The 15,996-nt window shown below is 40.3% G+C and overlaps 1 protein-coding gene across 7 annotated transcripts in view; it reads left to right on the plus strand.

Moving 5' to 3' along the window:
* The window catches only part of MKLN1 (muskelin 1), a 439,788-nt gene that overhangs the window by 23,189 nt on the left and 400,603 nt on the right, over positions 1-15,996 (plus strand). The window contains exon 2 of one of the 7 annotated variants that reach the window (XM_060196581.1): positions 3,104-3,186. The exons of the other annotated variants lie outside the window; for them this stretch is intronic. The gene's annotated coding sequence lies outside the window, so the exon portion shown is untranslated. The remainder of the gene's footprint in view (positions 1-3,103; positions 3,187-15,996) is intronic. 7 annotated transcript variants of the gene reach the window in all.

The raw sequence follows: 15,996 nt of genomic DNA on the forward strand, positions 1-15,996 counted from the left end.
AAATACCCCGCTGGGTGGTGGTACACATGGTTGAGTGCACATGTTACAGTGTGCAAGGACCCAGGTTCAAGCTCTGCTCTCCACCTGGGGGGTGGGGGGCTTCACCAGTGGTGAAGCAGGGCTGCAGGTGTCTCTGTCTCTCTCCCTCTCTGTCACCCCCTTCCCTCTGAATTTCTGGCCATCTCTATCCAATAAATAAATAATGATAATTAAAAAAAAGAAGAAAATACCCATGCAAGGAGCCTCAGTCAAGCCCCCAGCTTCCCACCTGCAGGGGTTTCGTTTCATAAGAGGTGAAGCAAGCCTGCAGGTATCTATCTTCCTTTCTTCTTCTTTATCGCTCCCTCCTCTCTCAATTTCTCTTTGTCCTATCCAAAGACAACAATAATAACAGTAACAATGAAGGAAAAAAAGATGTCCACCAGGAGCAGTGAATTCATAGTGCAGGCATTGAGCCCCAGCGATAACCCTAGAAGGGGGGAAAAAAAAAGAATAAAATACATAAGTATATAAATATTCAAATAAGAAGAATAACAAAGAAGAATAGTTTTATTTAGTGGGGCATGGAACCCTGGGAATTCTTGGTAACCATCTTGGACCACAAAGGAAAGGTCTAGCTTTACTTCTTCTGGCAAAAGGGAGTGGAGCTTTGCTAGCAGCACTTTGTTAGCAAAAGAAGAACCATCAAATCGCTCCCACATTGTGTGAATCACCTACCCAAGCATAGCCCTGAAGACTTAGGAGTTTTTCACTTACAAGGACCAATTAGTTCTGGGTTTTTGTTTGTTTGTTTAAATAAATTTGACTTCAGTTTCTGATTTCTTAAAACTAAAGTGTTCTCTCTATATCAAAAGGATGGAACAAACGTGGGTTAAAAGGGTTGGAATGCGTTTCAGATGGATTAAAGCATATAATGTGAAAAATAACCCATACAGAGAAATGATATATTTTGAAAAGATGGATGTGCGGTGTAATCACTTCTTGATCTTAGTGTAGTAAAGGTCTTCATGAACAGAATCTAAAGGCTTATAGTTTATTAAAAAAAAGTGGGGGGTCGGGCGCTAGCGGAGAAGGTTAAGCACATGGTGCAAAGCGCAAGGACTGGCCTAAGGATCCCAGTTTGAGCCCCCAGTTCCCCACCTCCTGGGAGGTTGCCTCACAAGTGGTGAAGCAAGTCTGCAGGTGTTTCTTTCCCCCTGGCAGGCTCCCCCTCTCAATTTATGTCTGCCCTATCCAACAACAACAACAACAACAACAACAATAACAATAATGACAACAACAAGGGCAACAAAAATGGGAAAAAATGACCTCCAGGAGCAGTGAATTCCTAGTGCAGGCACTGAGCTCCAGCAGTAACTCTGGAGGCAAAATAAATAAACAAATAAATTAATTAATAAAGCAGGGTCGGTTGGTAGCACAGAGGGTTGCTTAAGGATCCGGATTCCAGCCCCTGACTCCCCACCTGCAGGGGAGTCGCTTCAGGAGTGGTGTAGCAGGTCTGCAGGTGTCTGCCTTTCTCTCCCCCGTCTGTCTCCCCTCCTCTGTCTATTTCTCTCTGTCCTATCCAACAACAACAACGACAACAACAACAATAAAATGACAACAGTGAGGGTAACAAGAGCAAAAAAATGGGAAAAATGACCTCCAGGTGCACTGGATTTGTAGTGCAGGCACTAACCCCAGCAATATCCCTGGAGGCCAAAAAAAAAAAAAGAACAAACAGGATCCCCAGTCAAAAAATAACAACAAACAAGGTAGAAATGGCCACTAGGAGTGGTGGATTTGTAGTGCAGGCACTGAGCTCCAATAATAACCCTGGAGGCTAAAAAAAATAATGATAATAAAAAGGAAAAGAAGAGAAAAATATCCATATTAATATTGACTATATAAAAGCAGTTTAAAACATTCTAGAGAGCAATTTAGCATTTTAAGTATTAAAAAAAAACCTGAGCATGTTCAAACCATTTGCTATAGTAAATTTAGGATTGAGACTTTATCCTACAAAAAAATAACCAGAAATAGTCACAAAATTTAATGTTGAGGGAGTTGGATGGTAGCGCAGCAGGCTAAATGCATGTGGCTACGTGAAGTGCAAGGGCCGGCTTAAGGATCCCAGTTTGAGGCCCTGGCTCCCCACCTGCAGGGGAGTCGCTTACAGGCGGTGAAGCAGGTCTGCAGGTGTCTACTTTTGTCTCCCCCTCTCTGTCTCCCTTCCTCTCTACATTTATCTCTGTCCTATATAACAATGATGACATCAATAACAACAACAATAATAACTACAGCAACAATAAAAAAACCACAAGGCAACAAAAGGGAAAATAAATCAATTAAAAACTTAATGTTGAATGTATGGCATTCTTCACGTTAAACACTTGGAGACAACCTAAGGGTTCAAAACAAAACACTGCATAAATTATAATACAATGTGATGAAATTATAATTCCCATATTTATGATGAAGTCTATACATCTGTTATGAAAGATACCATGACATTAAAGATAGTGGTCATTTACCTTTAAATATATTTATTCAGAAAGGACACTGGTCAGTTACACAGAAAAATATTAGCATTCATAATATCTTAATATAGAAATTGCAGTTTGATTTTCTTCTTTGTAGTTTTTTTTTTTTTTTTTGCCTACAGGGTTACTGCTGGGGCTTGGTGCCTGCACCATGAATCCACTGCTCCTGGAGGTCATTTTTTCCCCCTTTTGTTGCCCTTGTTGTTGTAGCCTTGTTGTGGTTATTATTGTTGTTGTTGATGTCCTTCATTGTCAGATAGGACAGAGAAAAATGGAGAGAAGACAGAAAGACAGAGGGGGGAGAGAAAGATAGACACCTTCAGACCTGCTTCACCACCTGTGAGGCGACTCCCCTGCAGGTGGGGAGCCAAGGGCTCTAACCGGATCCCTACTCCAGTCCTTGCGCATCGCGCCATGTGTGCTCAACCTGCTACACTATCGCCCGGCCCCCTCTTTGTAGTTTTTTTTTTAATTCCCTCAGTAAAGAATATATTTAAGATTTTAAAAGATATTTAAGATGCAATGGGGGAGGCAGGGCTACAGAGCAGCATCAGCTGTGTTTCTTTCCTCTCCTTTCCCAGGTCAACTAGGAAGACCAAAGGACAACACCTGGGACCACAAGAAGACAGGACTAAAACGACTTCAGGAACATACCAAACCACCGGTGAGTGCAAACACGTGTGGTGCGTGGACATAGAGAAGCTTAGGAGATTTAGTGGCTGGTAACAGTCTGGCCGTTTATCAGTTGAGACACCACCTCCAGTCTGTTTCACCAACAATAAGACAGCTGAAGGGAGGAGAGGACTCCCCGAAGACTCACCAAATGCAATTGTCAGTCTCCATTGCTACTGCCCTCAGAATCTGGAGCAGTGGCAGGAGACCATGGGCTGGCACCAGGGGACAGAGATCTAACCAGGAAACTCGGGAGAAGATCTATACTTCTGTGGCCTTAGCGGTGGGGCTGTGAGAGTCTCTTTGCATCAACACTGGATTATCTCTGCCCCACTCTGATTTATCTCTTGGTCAGGAATCAGTGATTAAGCTAAGAAGCCTACTGAGAGTTTAAAAGCCCTCAGGCTCCCATAGCCTAGAGGGAAGAAAAAAAACAAAAGAGACTTTTAAATCACTGTGCTCCAACTCAGGGATTAAAATAATATTGAAACAACTGTCGATTTCCACAATTATGAACTCTTTAATTATGTTACTTAGACACAAGTCAGTCCAGGCAAGAGTGACCAGTAATTTGAAAAGTACTAAGAGAGGGATCTCATAACATACTATATAAAATGGTAAAACCAACAAGAAGAAATATTGGAAAAATGAACCAGGACAAGAGTCCAGCTAAAAGGCCCCCCAAAGGGTGAAACACAAAATAATGAGGTCAACATCCAAACACTAGTTAAGGAAATAATCACACGAGTGACTAAAGAGATTGAAAGCATTGTCATCAGAAGTACAGAAACAACAAATGAGACTCTGGAAGAAAACACTAATTATCTCAAGGTTATTAGAAAGCTGAAAGCTGAAATAGCTGAGCTAAGAACACAACTATCTGAACAAGCTAAAATAGTATCAGAACAGGGTAACAAAACAGATGAACTCCAGAAAACAGTAGAGGGGAGAGAGGATAGAATAAATGAGGGTGAAGACAGAATTAGCAGGATTGAGTATGAATTAGAGACAACTAAAAAAGAAGTAAGAGATCTCAAAAAGAGATTAAGAGATACTAAAAACAACAAAAGAGACCTATGGGATAATATACACATTATTGGCTTACCAGAGGAAAAAAGAGAGAGAGAGAGAGAGAGAGAGAGAGAGAGAGAGAAAGAAAGCATAATAACTGAGAACTTCTCTAGTATAGACAACATAAAAGGCATAAAGGTTCAAGAAGCCCAGAGAGTCTCAAACAGAATTAACTCAGACTTAAAGACACCAAGACATATCATATTTAGAATCAAAAGGAATAAGGATAAATGGTGTTGGAAAAAATGGGTTGAAACATGCAGAAGAATGAAACTGAACCACTATATTTCACCAAATACAAAAGTAAATTCCAAGTGGATCAAGGACTTGGATGTTAGAACAGAAGCTATCAGATACTTAGGGGAAAATATTAGCAGAACTCTTTTCCACATAAATTTTAAAGACATCTTCAATGAAATGAATCCAATTTACAAAGAAGACTAAGGCAAGCATAAACCTATGGGACTACATCAAATTAAAAAGCTTCTGCACAGCAAAAGACACCACTACCCAAACCAAGAGACCCCTCACAGAATGGGAGAAAATCTTTCTTTACATGCCATACATCAGACAAGAGTTTAGTAGACAAAATATATACAGCAGAGCTTGCCAAACTAACAAGAAAATAAATAACCCCATCCAAAAATGGGGAAAGGACATAGACAGAATATTCACCACAGAAGAGGTCTAAAATGTTGAGAAACATATGAAAAAATGTTCCAAGTCTTTGATTGTCAGAGAAATGCAAATAAAGACAACAATGAGATACCACTTCACTCCTGTTAATATGTTGTACATCAGAAAAGGTAGCAGCAGCAAATGCTGGAGAGGTTGTGGGGTCAAAGGAACTCTCCTGCACTGCTGGTGGGAATGTAAACTGGACCAACCTCTGTGGAGAACACTGGAGAACTCGCAGAAGGCTAGAAATGGACCTACCCTATGGTCCTGCAATTCCTCTCCTGGGGATATATCCTAAGAAACCCAACACACCCATCCAGAAAGATCTGTGTACACACATGTTCTTAGCAGCACAATTTGTAATAGCCAAAACCTGGAAGCAACCCAGGTGTCCAACAACAGATGAGTGGCTGAGCAATTTGTGGTATATATACACAATGGAATACTACTCAGGTATTAAAAATGGTGACTTCACCGTTTTCAGTCGATCTTGGATGGACCTTGAAAAATTCATGTTAAGTGCAGTAAGTCAGAAATAAAAGGATGAATAAGGGGATCTCACTCTCAGGCAAAAGTTGAAAAACAAGATCAGAAGAGAAAACACAAGTAGAACCTGAACTGGAATTGGTAGTATTGCACCAAAATAAAAGACTCTGGAGTGGGTGGTGTGGAGAATACAGGTCCAAAAAAGATGACAAAGGACCTAGTGGGGGTTATACATATTATGTGGAAAACTGGGAAATGTTATGCATGTACAAACTATTGTATTTACTGTTGAATGTAAAACATTAATTCCCCAATAAAGAAATTTAAAAAAGATGCAATGGAATCTCATGGTGAATGATCAATCATCTAATCCATATAAATGATATACCTGCATACAAAAATAACATCCAGATATAATCATAGACATGCTATGAGAAATCATCAATGATGGGAAGAGTACCATATGCCAGGATTAGACAAAGAAGTCAGGAGAGTCTGGAAAAGAGGGAGAGACTGCAACACCACTCTACCATCCATGGAATTTCCCAGTGCCATTCATTGTGATCCTATCTACTAATGGTGGTTAGATCCCGGACCTCATGTATTATTAAAGCACATGAAGTAGTGGCTAAGCTATTTCCTGGCCTGTCCCAGTTTTTTAGAAAGGGAAAAGAGAATAGGCAAACTCAAGAACAGACATATTTACTTAGAAAGGAAAAAATTGCCATCAGTAGGAAACAGCCTGGTTTCATTTAATTTTTTCCAAAATACACTCACTCTCTTTGTCTCCATATGCTTTTTTATCACATAGTCTTTAATCCAGATGTCAGAGATCAGAATTCTTTTTAAAAATATATTTATTTATTAATTTCCTTTTGTTACCCTTGTTTTTTTAATTGTTGTAGTTATTGTTGTTATTGTTATTGATGTCGTCAATGTTGGATAGGACAGTGAGAAATGGAGAGAGGAGGGGAAGACAGAGAGGGGGAGAGAAAGATAGACACCTGCAGACCTGCTTCACCGCCTGTGAAGTGACTCCCCTGCAGGTGGGGAGCCAGGGGCTCGAACCGTGATCCTTAAGCTGGTCCTTGTGCTTTGCACCACATGTGCTTAACCTGTTGTGCTACCGCCCGACTCCCTAGATTAGAATTCTTACTACCCCATTACACAGAAGTTGAGTCCAAGATCAAGATGTCAGGAAATTTGCCTAAGTTGCTATAGCTCATGGGGGTTGGGAGTGTAGATAAGGTCACTAGACAGGGAGATGAGAGGTTTATTTGTCATTCTCACACTGGACAGAATTTTTTTTTCCACAGAATGCTTGCATATAACATAATTGAATGTCAGACAGAATATTGTGTGCTGTTATTAGTATATGAGATGATTGCAGTTCAAAGTGTGGATTATGAGAACATTGCTTACCTGGATGTTTCTTGATGCTAACAATAATGCTTACCAATTAGTATGTACAGGATTTTGTGCAAAAGTACTTTCCAGCTATCTTCCCAGCCAATCTTCCTCAACAATGAGAGAAGCAGACTCAGTTATCATCTCTGCTTTACATCTGAGGCTCAGGACAGTTAATGACTTTGTTTCCAGTTAGACAAGTAGGAAGCAGAGAAACTGGAATTGGCTCATAAAAAGTCTGGCTTTAGAGACTATATACTTACCCATTATACTATAGTAGATCATTTTGAGTTCTCAACTCTCATCTTGCTTACATTGGTGTTTTTGTTTGTTTGTTTCTGTTTTTGTAATTTTGTATTAAAAGAATATATCTGCTAAAGATGCAAAGCCGAGAGGTTAGGGAAAAAAGAGGAAGACAAGAAAAGTGATACATACTGAGCTCTTATAATATTTCTACTACCTGGTGTAAGTCTCACAGACACTTTACAACTTGCATTTATTACCCCCATTTTTTTTTTTAGTTGGGGGAGGGTTAATGGTTTATATACAGATTTTGACACATGGACAGTTTCCCATCTCGCCATGATAGGTGTCTGCTCATATCCTTGCTTTTACTGATAAGCAAGTTTAGAGAGAGCTCATAAGCTATCTGAGGTCACTAACCTACATAAGATTATCAAAATTCAAATCGCTAAGCTCTTACTTTTTTTATATTACCTAATAAAAAGCAAATGTAAAAATAGATTACACAGTGCAGAGGAGAATGCAAAAATCCTTCAATTGGCTTTTAAAAGTCAAGTGTGTGAGTATAAGATTTGGGAGACCAAGTTTATTAACATTCAGGTGCAGAAGACTTCCAAGTTTGGGTTGATTATGAAGTACCATGAGTCAGCAATGTCAGAAAAATGAATACAATCTCAGATGATATTCATAAAAGTATGGCATGCTGAAAGCAGAAAATAATGCTTCGACTGTTTTGTGCCCTGCTCATATCAGATGAGAACTGTGTTGAATTCTGACTACCACATTTGAGAGGGAGAGATGAGGCTTTGGATGTCAGAGAACAGTAAACTGGTAACAAAATAAACACATACTTGCAGAAAGATAGAGAGGCATATATAAAGTGTGGATACTTTTACAAAAGTTAAACAAGTGAGAAGACCTATGAGGCAGTTGAAAACAAACCACGTCCAGCTAGTTGAATGGTGGCCATAGAGAAGGAAATGCTTTCACTGCTGTGTGTGTGACTCCAGAGGTCAGAGAACTGTGATTGGGAGGAGATTTTGGTCAGCGAATGAAAAACCACATGTCCATCATGCCAGGCATATCATTTTAAGTACTGAAATGCTAAGCATAATGTTTGATTTTTTTTTTATGTAGTTCTGTGTACTTAAAGAGCAAGATGAGAGGAGGAATAAGGGAGAAACAGGCAAAAAGAGAGGAGAGAGAAGGAAAGACAGCAAAGTACCGTTCCACCATCCGTGAATGTCCCTTTGGTACTGTTCATGGTACTCTTGTGGGGTGCTGGAGATTAAGCTCATGGTCTCACAGATAGTAAGATACGTGCTCTACCCACTAAGCTATGTTTCAGGCCCAAACCCAGTGTTTTAGATATAGCAGACACTCAACAAATATATCTTGGGCTAAATTAGATTTTCAATTGCTGTTAAAAGGTACACTGAATGGGGGGGGGGGGGTTCAAGCCCCCAGCCATCACATAGGGACACCATGCAAAGAGGAAGTTTCATGAGTGCTGGAGCAGTGCTGTGGTGTTTCTCCTCCTCCTACTATCTCCCTCCCTGTTTCTCATCTAGAGTAAAAATAAAAAAAGAATAGGAAAACCATCAGGGGAGAGGTTGGGATATGGAGTTCTGGTGGTGGGAATTGTGTGGAGTTGTACCCCTCTTATCCTATGGATTTTGCTAGTGTTTCCTTTTTATAAATAAAAATTAAAAAAAAAATACAACAACAAAAATGTGAGGAAAAGAGTGGGGGAGGGGGACAGGAAGAGAACGAGAGAGACCACTTAAACTTGTGGAATTACATAGCTGTGGAGCCCCAGTTAAGCTCTGGAAGTAATAAAAATACAATGGGCTTGCCTTCTGAGCCAGTAATCTCACAGGAGATATTTGATTAGAAGCTAAATGATCACCTCTTGTACTAAAGACTCATCCTGGAATTGGGGAGGTGGCTCAGCAGTATAGCACAAGCCTTGCATGCATGAGGTCCTGGATGCTACCCTGGGCAACATATAAAAACAATGAGAACAGGCTGGGGAGACAGCATAATGATTCTGCAAAAGACTTTCATGACTAAATCTTCAAGTTCTCAGGTTCAATCCCCAGCACCACCATAAACCAAAGCTGAGCAGTGCTCTAGTCTTTCTTTATGTATTTCTTTCACTCATCAAAATATAATTAAAAAAAGAAAAAACAACAAATAGAGCATCTTAATTGGCATAGTACCCCTCCCCTGAAAAAAAAAAACCCTCTCGTTCCACAAAAATAAAATCTTACGTTCTGTCGTTTTCGACGGGTTAGGTTGTTTTCGCCGGGCTGGCTTCACGGGCAGGTAACAGACCACCAGGGACTCATAGTTGAGCTGTAGGCAGTATCTCTTTATTCATGCAGGACGCAACACAATCTAAGCCGAGCTGAGCTAAACTAAAGGTAAAGTACTCTAAAACTCACAATGCTGTCTTTATATATACTTGCCAAGTAGGGTGGAAACAGGGTGTGACATAGAGAGGGTGGAGAGAAAAGTGACTGGTGACAATCAGAGTGTGACAAGGAGAGGATCAGGGTGTGACAAGGAGGGGGGGTGGAGCAAAAACATATCATGAAACAGTGGGGATTGAACCAATGCCCTGGAGGGAGGTGCTTGTTAACAGCGGTTATATAAATAGAATAGTGTTAAGCAGGGGGGATTTAAACCAAATGAAACAGAAGGGGTCTCATGCATACCAACAACGTTCAACCCAACTGCATCTCTCCACTTGCTCCTCTTACAGTTAGACATCTACCAGACAAGGTAAAGATGAAAGTCAGGTGAAGAACAGTTTCGACAAAGAGGGAATGATCACTGGTGCCATGAAACTGCTGAGAGAGAACAAGATGAGAGACAATGAACTCTTGGATTTGACAGCATTATGACCATCTTTTAAAATTTATTAAAGTTATTTATTTATTGACACCAGGGTTGTTGCTGGCGCTTGGTATCTACACCATGAACCCACCGCTCCTGATGGCCTTTTTTTGTTCTTTTTTTGGATAGAGACAGAAAGAAATTAAGAGAGACAGAAGGACAGAAAGAGAGAGACACCTGCAGCACTGTCACCAAACATTCATCCTTGTTAATGGTAATGCCCTACTATATGTACCATTGCTAAACCCTTATTACAACCTTCTAAGAGGTGACTTTTTTTTTTTTTTTTTGCCTTCAGGGTTATTGCTGGAGCTCGGTGCCTGCACCACGAATCCACTGCTCCTGGAGACTATTTTTTTCCCCTTTTGTTGCCCTTGTTGTTTTATCATTGTTGTGGTTATTATTATTGTTGTTATTGATGTCATTGTTGTTGGATAGGACAAAGAGAAATAGAGATAGGAGGGGAAGACGGGGGGAAGAAAGTTAGACACCTGCAGACCTGCTTCACTGCCTGTGAAGCAACCCCCCTGCAGGTGGGGAGCCAGGGGCTCAAACTGTTTTCCTTATGCCAGTTCTGTGCTTTGCGCCATGTCCACTTAACCCTCTGCGCTACCGGCCAACCCCCTAAGAGGTGACTTCTAACTCTTTTGAAACTAATCTCATCAGATATAATACCTGAATTGAATCTTATCACCCATCTTACCTCAGGGAAAATTGTTGACCATTTCCTCTTTGATATTTCTGGTGTCTTTTCCTTGTAGATCTCACTCAGTCCCCTTCTCATGCTATCTCTTCTCTTTTCCGGTTTCTCCCCTCACCCTCTTCCCCCAACAGCTGTCTGCATGTTTTGTTTTGTCTGAGTTCTGTTCCTGGCACTGATAGTCTATCTATTGCGAAGTCACTGAGTTTTGAACCTATATGTTTTGTCAACCCTCTCTCTTGATCTGTAGAGCTGCCTTTTCGTCTGTCGCTAGATATCCTACAAAGACTGCAGATTTCATAGGCTATGATCATCTCTGAGTACTTATTGTTCCTTTCTCCATCGTTCTGACTCTCTCTTCCTCATTTAGCTAAGTTAATGTGATTAGACTTCAACTTGGCCTTGCTCCCTTACTTCCAAACTCCTGTCCAATCAATAACTATGTCCTCAATGCTACTGCTAAACTTCCTTGGATTTGTCACAACTTTTTATCCCACTGCTGCTATGTTGATTCATATCTTATTCCCTTCTTAGATTATTATGGTGGCCTGGTCAGGAATCCTCTCCAAGAAAACCTGCCTTTATTCATCTAATCCTTCATCTTGTCAGTGCATATCAACTTCTACCTCCTGGAGCAAATTCAATCAGCCTTTTGTCCCCCCTTACACTACCAAAAGTAGACCTGTAAAGGTCACCATGACCTCAGTGTTGTCAAATCCAAGAATTAATTGTCTGTCCTCATATTGCTACACTCTCAACAACTTCTTGGCACCAAAGATTACACCGATAACAATAATAACCACAACAACGATAAAACAACAAGGGCAACAGAAGGGAAAAAATGGCCTCCAGGAGCAGTGGATTTGTGGTGCAGGCACCGAGCCCCAGCAATAACTCTGGAGGTAGAAAAAAAAAAAAGTAAGGAGACATAATTGCTGAGTGGGTGAAGTATTCAGTGAATGAAGAAGTTATGTCATAGAGGAGATTCCATAATCGATCAAAAACCAAAAGTAGTGAGTGCCTTACTTACATGACAGAGGACAAGCAACTCATATACTACCCATACTACTTTTCCTGTTAGAACTATTTACAATGATGCCCAGAGCCCAGATTGTGAAATAGCCAGTAATAGATTCTTTGAAAAAATCTCCTGGACATAGCAGAACCTCTTATTTGTGCCTTTACCTGGGTTGTACCCTTTTTCTGGCTAATTCAAAGTTCCCTCCTTCCTGGTGTGGCCAGATCTAGCAGTGCCTTCTCTAACAAGCCTTTCTCACTTTGTCTTCTGTTCACTTTTATCATTTGCCTCTGGAAGGATGTCTGGATGTTTTGAACACATGATGCATGGATGTCTGCTGATTGGATACAAGGAATTTTGAGAAGGTGGAGGCTGGGTGGTGGTATACCTGGTTAAACACAGATAGTACTAAGCTTAAGGATCCATGCTAGGATACAAGTTCGAACCCCCAGCTCCCCATCTGCGGGGGAGAGGAATGCTTCACAAGCGGTTAAGCAGGTCTGCAGATGTCTGTCTGTCTCTCTTGCTCTCTATCTCCCCCTCATCTCTCAATTTCTCTCTGTCCTATCTAATAACATGGAAAAATGGCTGCCAGTAGCAGTGGATTTGTAGTGCCAGCACCTAGCCCCAATGCTAACCCTAGAGGCAAAAAAAAAAAAAAAAAAAAAAAAAGGGAGGAGGAGGAAGAAGAGGACGAGGAGAAAAAGGAGGAGGAGAAGGTGGATGAATTCGTGTATGAAGAAATGAAAGTTAAAACACACACACACACACACACACACACACACACACACACGGGAGTCAGGCGGTAGCACAGCGGTTCAGCACAGGTGGCACAAAGCGTGAGGACAGGTTTAAGGATCCCGGTTCAAGTCCCAGCTCCCCACCTGTAGAGGGGGTCTTTTCACAAGCGGTGAAGCAGGTCTGCAGGTGTCTATCTTTCTCTCCCTCACTCTGTCTTCCCCTCCTCTCTCCGTTTCTCTCTGTCCTATCCAACAACGATCACATCAATAACAATAATAATAGCTACAACAATAAAAAACAATAAGCACAGCAAAAAGGGAATAAATATTTAACACACACACACACACACACACACGGGGTCAGGCAGTGGCACAGTGGGTCAAGTAAACATAGTATGAAGTGCAAGGACCTGTGCAAGGACCCCAGTTCTAGCCCCTGACGCCCCATCTACAGGGGGGTTGCTTCATAAGAAGTGAAACAGGTCTGCATATGTCTATCCTTCTCTCCCCTCTCTATCTTCTTCTCTTCTCTTGATTTCTCTCTGTGTATGCAACAGTAATAGTAACAACAATGATTACAAGGACAACAAAAGGGAAAAAACAGCCTTCAGGAGCAGTGGATTCATAGTTCAGGCACTGAGCCCCAGTGATAACCCTAGAGGCAATAAATAATATAATATAATATAATATAATATAATATAATATAATATAATATAATATAATATAATATAATATAATAATGGGAAAAATAGCATCCAGGAGCAGAGGATTCATAGTGTTAGCACCGAGCCTTAGCGATAACCCTGGAGGGAAAAAAAATCATGAAAAGGCTGATAGCTTTACTTATATGCAGACTATGCACATGTTATATGTATGGTAACTTTCCAAATCTGGCTGAGATGATGTCAGATGAAGAAGAGAGTGACACATGTGATTAATTCCTAACCCATGAGCAGAATAAAGTAGTAGGAATTGATTGGTAGGAGAAATTGATTGTTTTTGATTCAGATCTTGGGGGACAGATTTGATCAATGAAGCATATGAACAGGCTGCTTTTTGTAATTTCTTTTAAGCAAGATTTGTTTTTTAAGTTAAAATTTAAAGGCAAGGGACTTGCTTATCTAGGGCATCATTTCATTGTAAAACAAAAGTGAAAAACAAACCAGCTATTACATCTTTGAAATGGAAGTTACATGAAGCCAGTCATTTTATTCCCACATGCCTTGGTTTCTTTCATGCATAATTTTTATTAAAAAAGATAATATCCCTTATTCTTATTTACATTGTAAAAGTGTGGCAACTGGAAAATTAGTTGGTATTAAGTGGGCTAGGATGTCTTCCTTGAAAGGCAAGCCCTCTACATAAATGAGATAGTATTACTTCCTTTTCAATCTCATTAACTGAGAATTAGATGACAACTTTGCTTTAAGCAATATCCAGTGGGTAGAAATGATTACTGACTTGAGTGGAATGAAAAAAAAAATTTGTCAGCTGAGAACTCTGCAGCTCAATTGGGCTATGTGGAAGGCAAAATAAGGTATTTATTGGGCTGTTTACCACTGGCTCTTTTATCTTGGCACTGTAATCACACACTGAAGACAGTTAAGCCTTTCAGTGCAGTTGTAGTGTGCCTTTTCCAGAACATAGATATCTGAGAATGATTAAAATTTGAAAAGAATGTTTCAGCTAATCAAGGCTTGCAGCTAGTTTCGATATTGATTCAGGGCTTAAATGAACCATGTCAGACCATTACTTCAACTCCTTTTCAGGCCAGGGATAGTTATGATTTCAACCTTTTCAGGTTAGTTACTGTGCTCTTGTTAACACCATTCTAGGCTACAGCTCACTCATCTTCTATTTGGAAAATGGATGAGATCAGGCACATTCAGGGTGGTATGGAAAACAGCATTATTCTGGCACAGAGAGGGCTTGTGAAAATAAGATTTTGGATGACTTGCAAGACAGAACTCTTGCTTTGTCCTACTTTGTCATGCATGTGACCCAGGATGAAGTCCAGAGGAAGCTTCAGTCCTGTCTCTATCTCTGTCTGAAGAGCTTGGCTCAAATAGTGAGATCCCAGAGTGATAGGAAGGAAGAAAAGGAGCTGGGGATGCAAGGAAAGAAAAAAGGCAGGAAGGAAGGAAGGAAGGAAGGAAGGAAGGAAGGAAGGAAGGTAGGAAGGAAGGGGAAGAAGGATGAGAGAAAGAGAAAGGAAAGGAAGAACAGAGGAAATGGGAGAAGGAAGGAAGGGAAGGGGAAGGGGAAGGGAAGGGACTAGGAAGACAGGCTGAATCTCTCAGGCCCCAGGTTCAATACCTAGTACCATCACATGGTACATTTACATCAGGCTCAACCTGATGCTGTTGACTGGCTACGGAAGAAGGGCAAACGCTAGAAGAAAAAGAATCACATGGCAGAGATGATCAGTGCTCTGGTCTTTATCTCTGTATCTTCCTCTGTCTCTCGTTAAAAAAATAGTGATCACATTACAACAACAATTTTAAAAAAACAAGGGCAACAAAAGGGAAAATAAATAAATATAAAAAATAGTGATCACATTTTTTGAGATAAGTGAGTTTTATCTCAGAATAAAAAAATAGCATTAGTTCTTTTATAAGACAAATAACATAGAACTATTTGCATAGTTTCAATAGCATGCTCTATATTCATAGAATTGTTAGCTATGTGGTTGAGAATCTTAAGTTTTTTACTGTGTGTATTGTATTATTTTAGTGTCTTATCTATTTTGGGTCACAAATAAAGAATATAGTTCATGTATATCATATATATATATATATATATATATATATATACAGAAATACTTTACAAAGAGAAAAAATGGAAAGGAAAGAGGAGAGAAAAAGAGAGAAAGAAGGGGAAAAGGGGAAAAAAGAGAAAGATGATTTTGGGGATAATTGTGAATGTCAGAAACTTCACTTTGAATCACGAAGGCTCGAGAACAGTACCACCATAAGCCAGAGCTAAAGGGTATTATTCTCTCTTTCTCTCCTTCTTTATGCACTAAAGTGAAATACGTCCTTTAAAAATACATAGTTTTCTATAAAGCAAACTAATTTTTTTTTTTTTTGCACTGGGGCCTTGTGTGCTCATAATTCCACTGCTTTTAGCCAGCTTTTTTTTTTTTTTTTCATTATTTTTCACTTCAGATAGAGAGAGGGAGAGACACCATGGCCCCAAATCACTATGTGTAGAGCTCCCCTGGGCAATATCCTTGGTACCCCCATGTGGTGCCAGACTCAAACTCTGGTTCTTGAGTAAGGTAAAGTGTATGCTCTACCAGGTAGCCGACCTCTAGGCTTCGGGAGGAAACATTTTGAACAACCATTTACATTCATTGGTTCCATCTAGTACTCAGCTCCCTGTCTCCTGGCTTCTGTCACCACTGACCCTGCTTCTTACCCAGCTGTCTGATTGGGCACAACCAGTAGAACATGGAACTTCCATGCCTGAGGTTCCCAGTTTGGTCTCTGGAACCGTGTGCTGAAACAGTGCTCTTCTCTTCTCTTCTCTTCTCTTCTCTTCTCTTCTCTTCTCTTC

This window comes from Erinaceus europaeus, chromosome 8 (assembly GCF_950295315.1).
Source record: "Erinaceus europaeus chromosome 8, mEriEur2.1, whole genome shotgun sequence".
In the NCBI taxonomy this organism is placed as follows: domain Eukaryota; kingdom Metazoa; phylum Chordata; class Mammalia; order Eulipotyphla; family Erinaceidae; genus Erinaceus; species Erinaceus europaeus.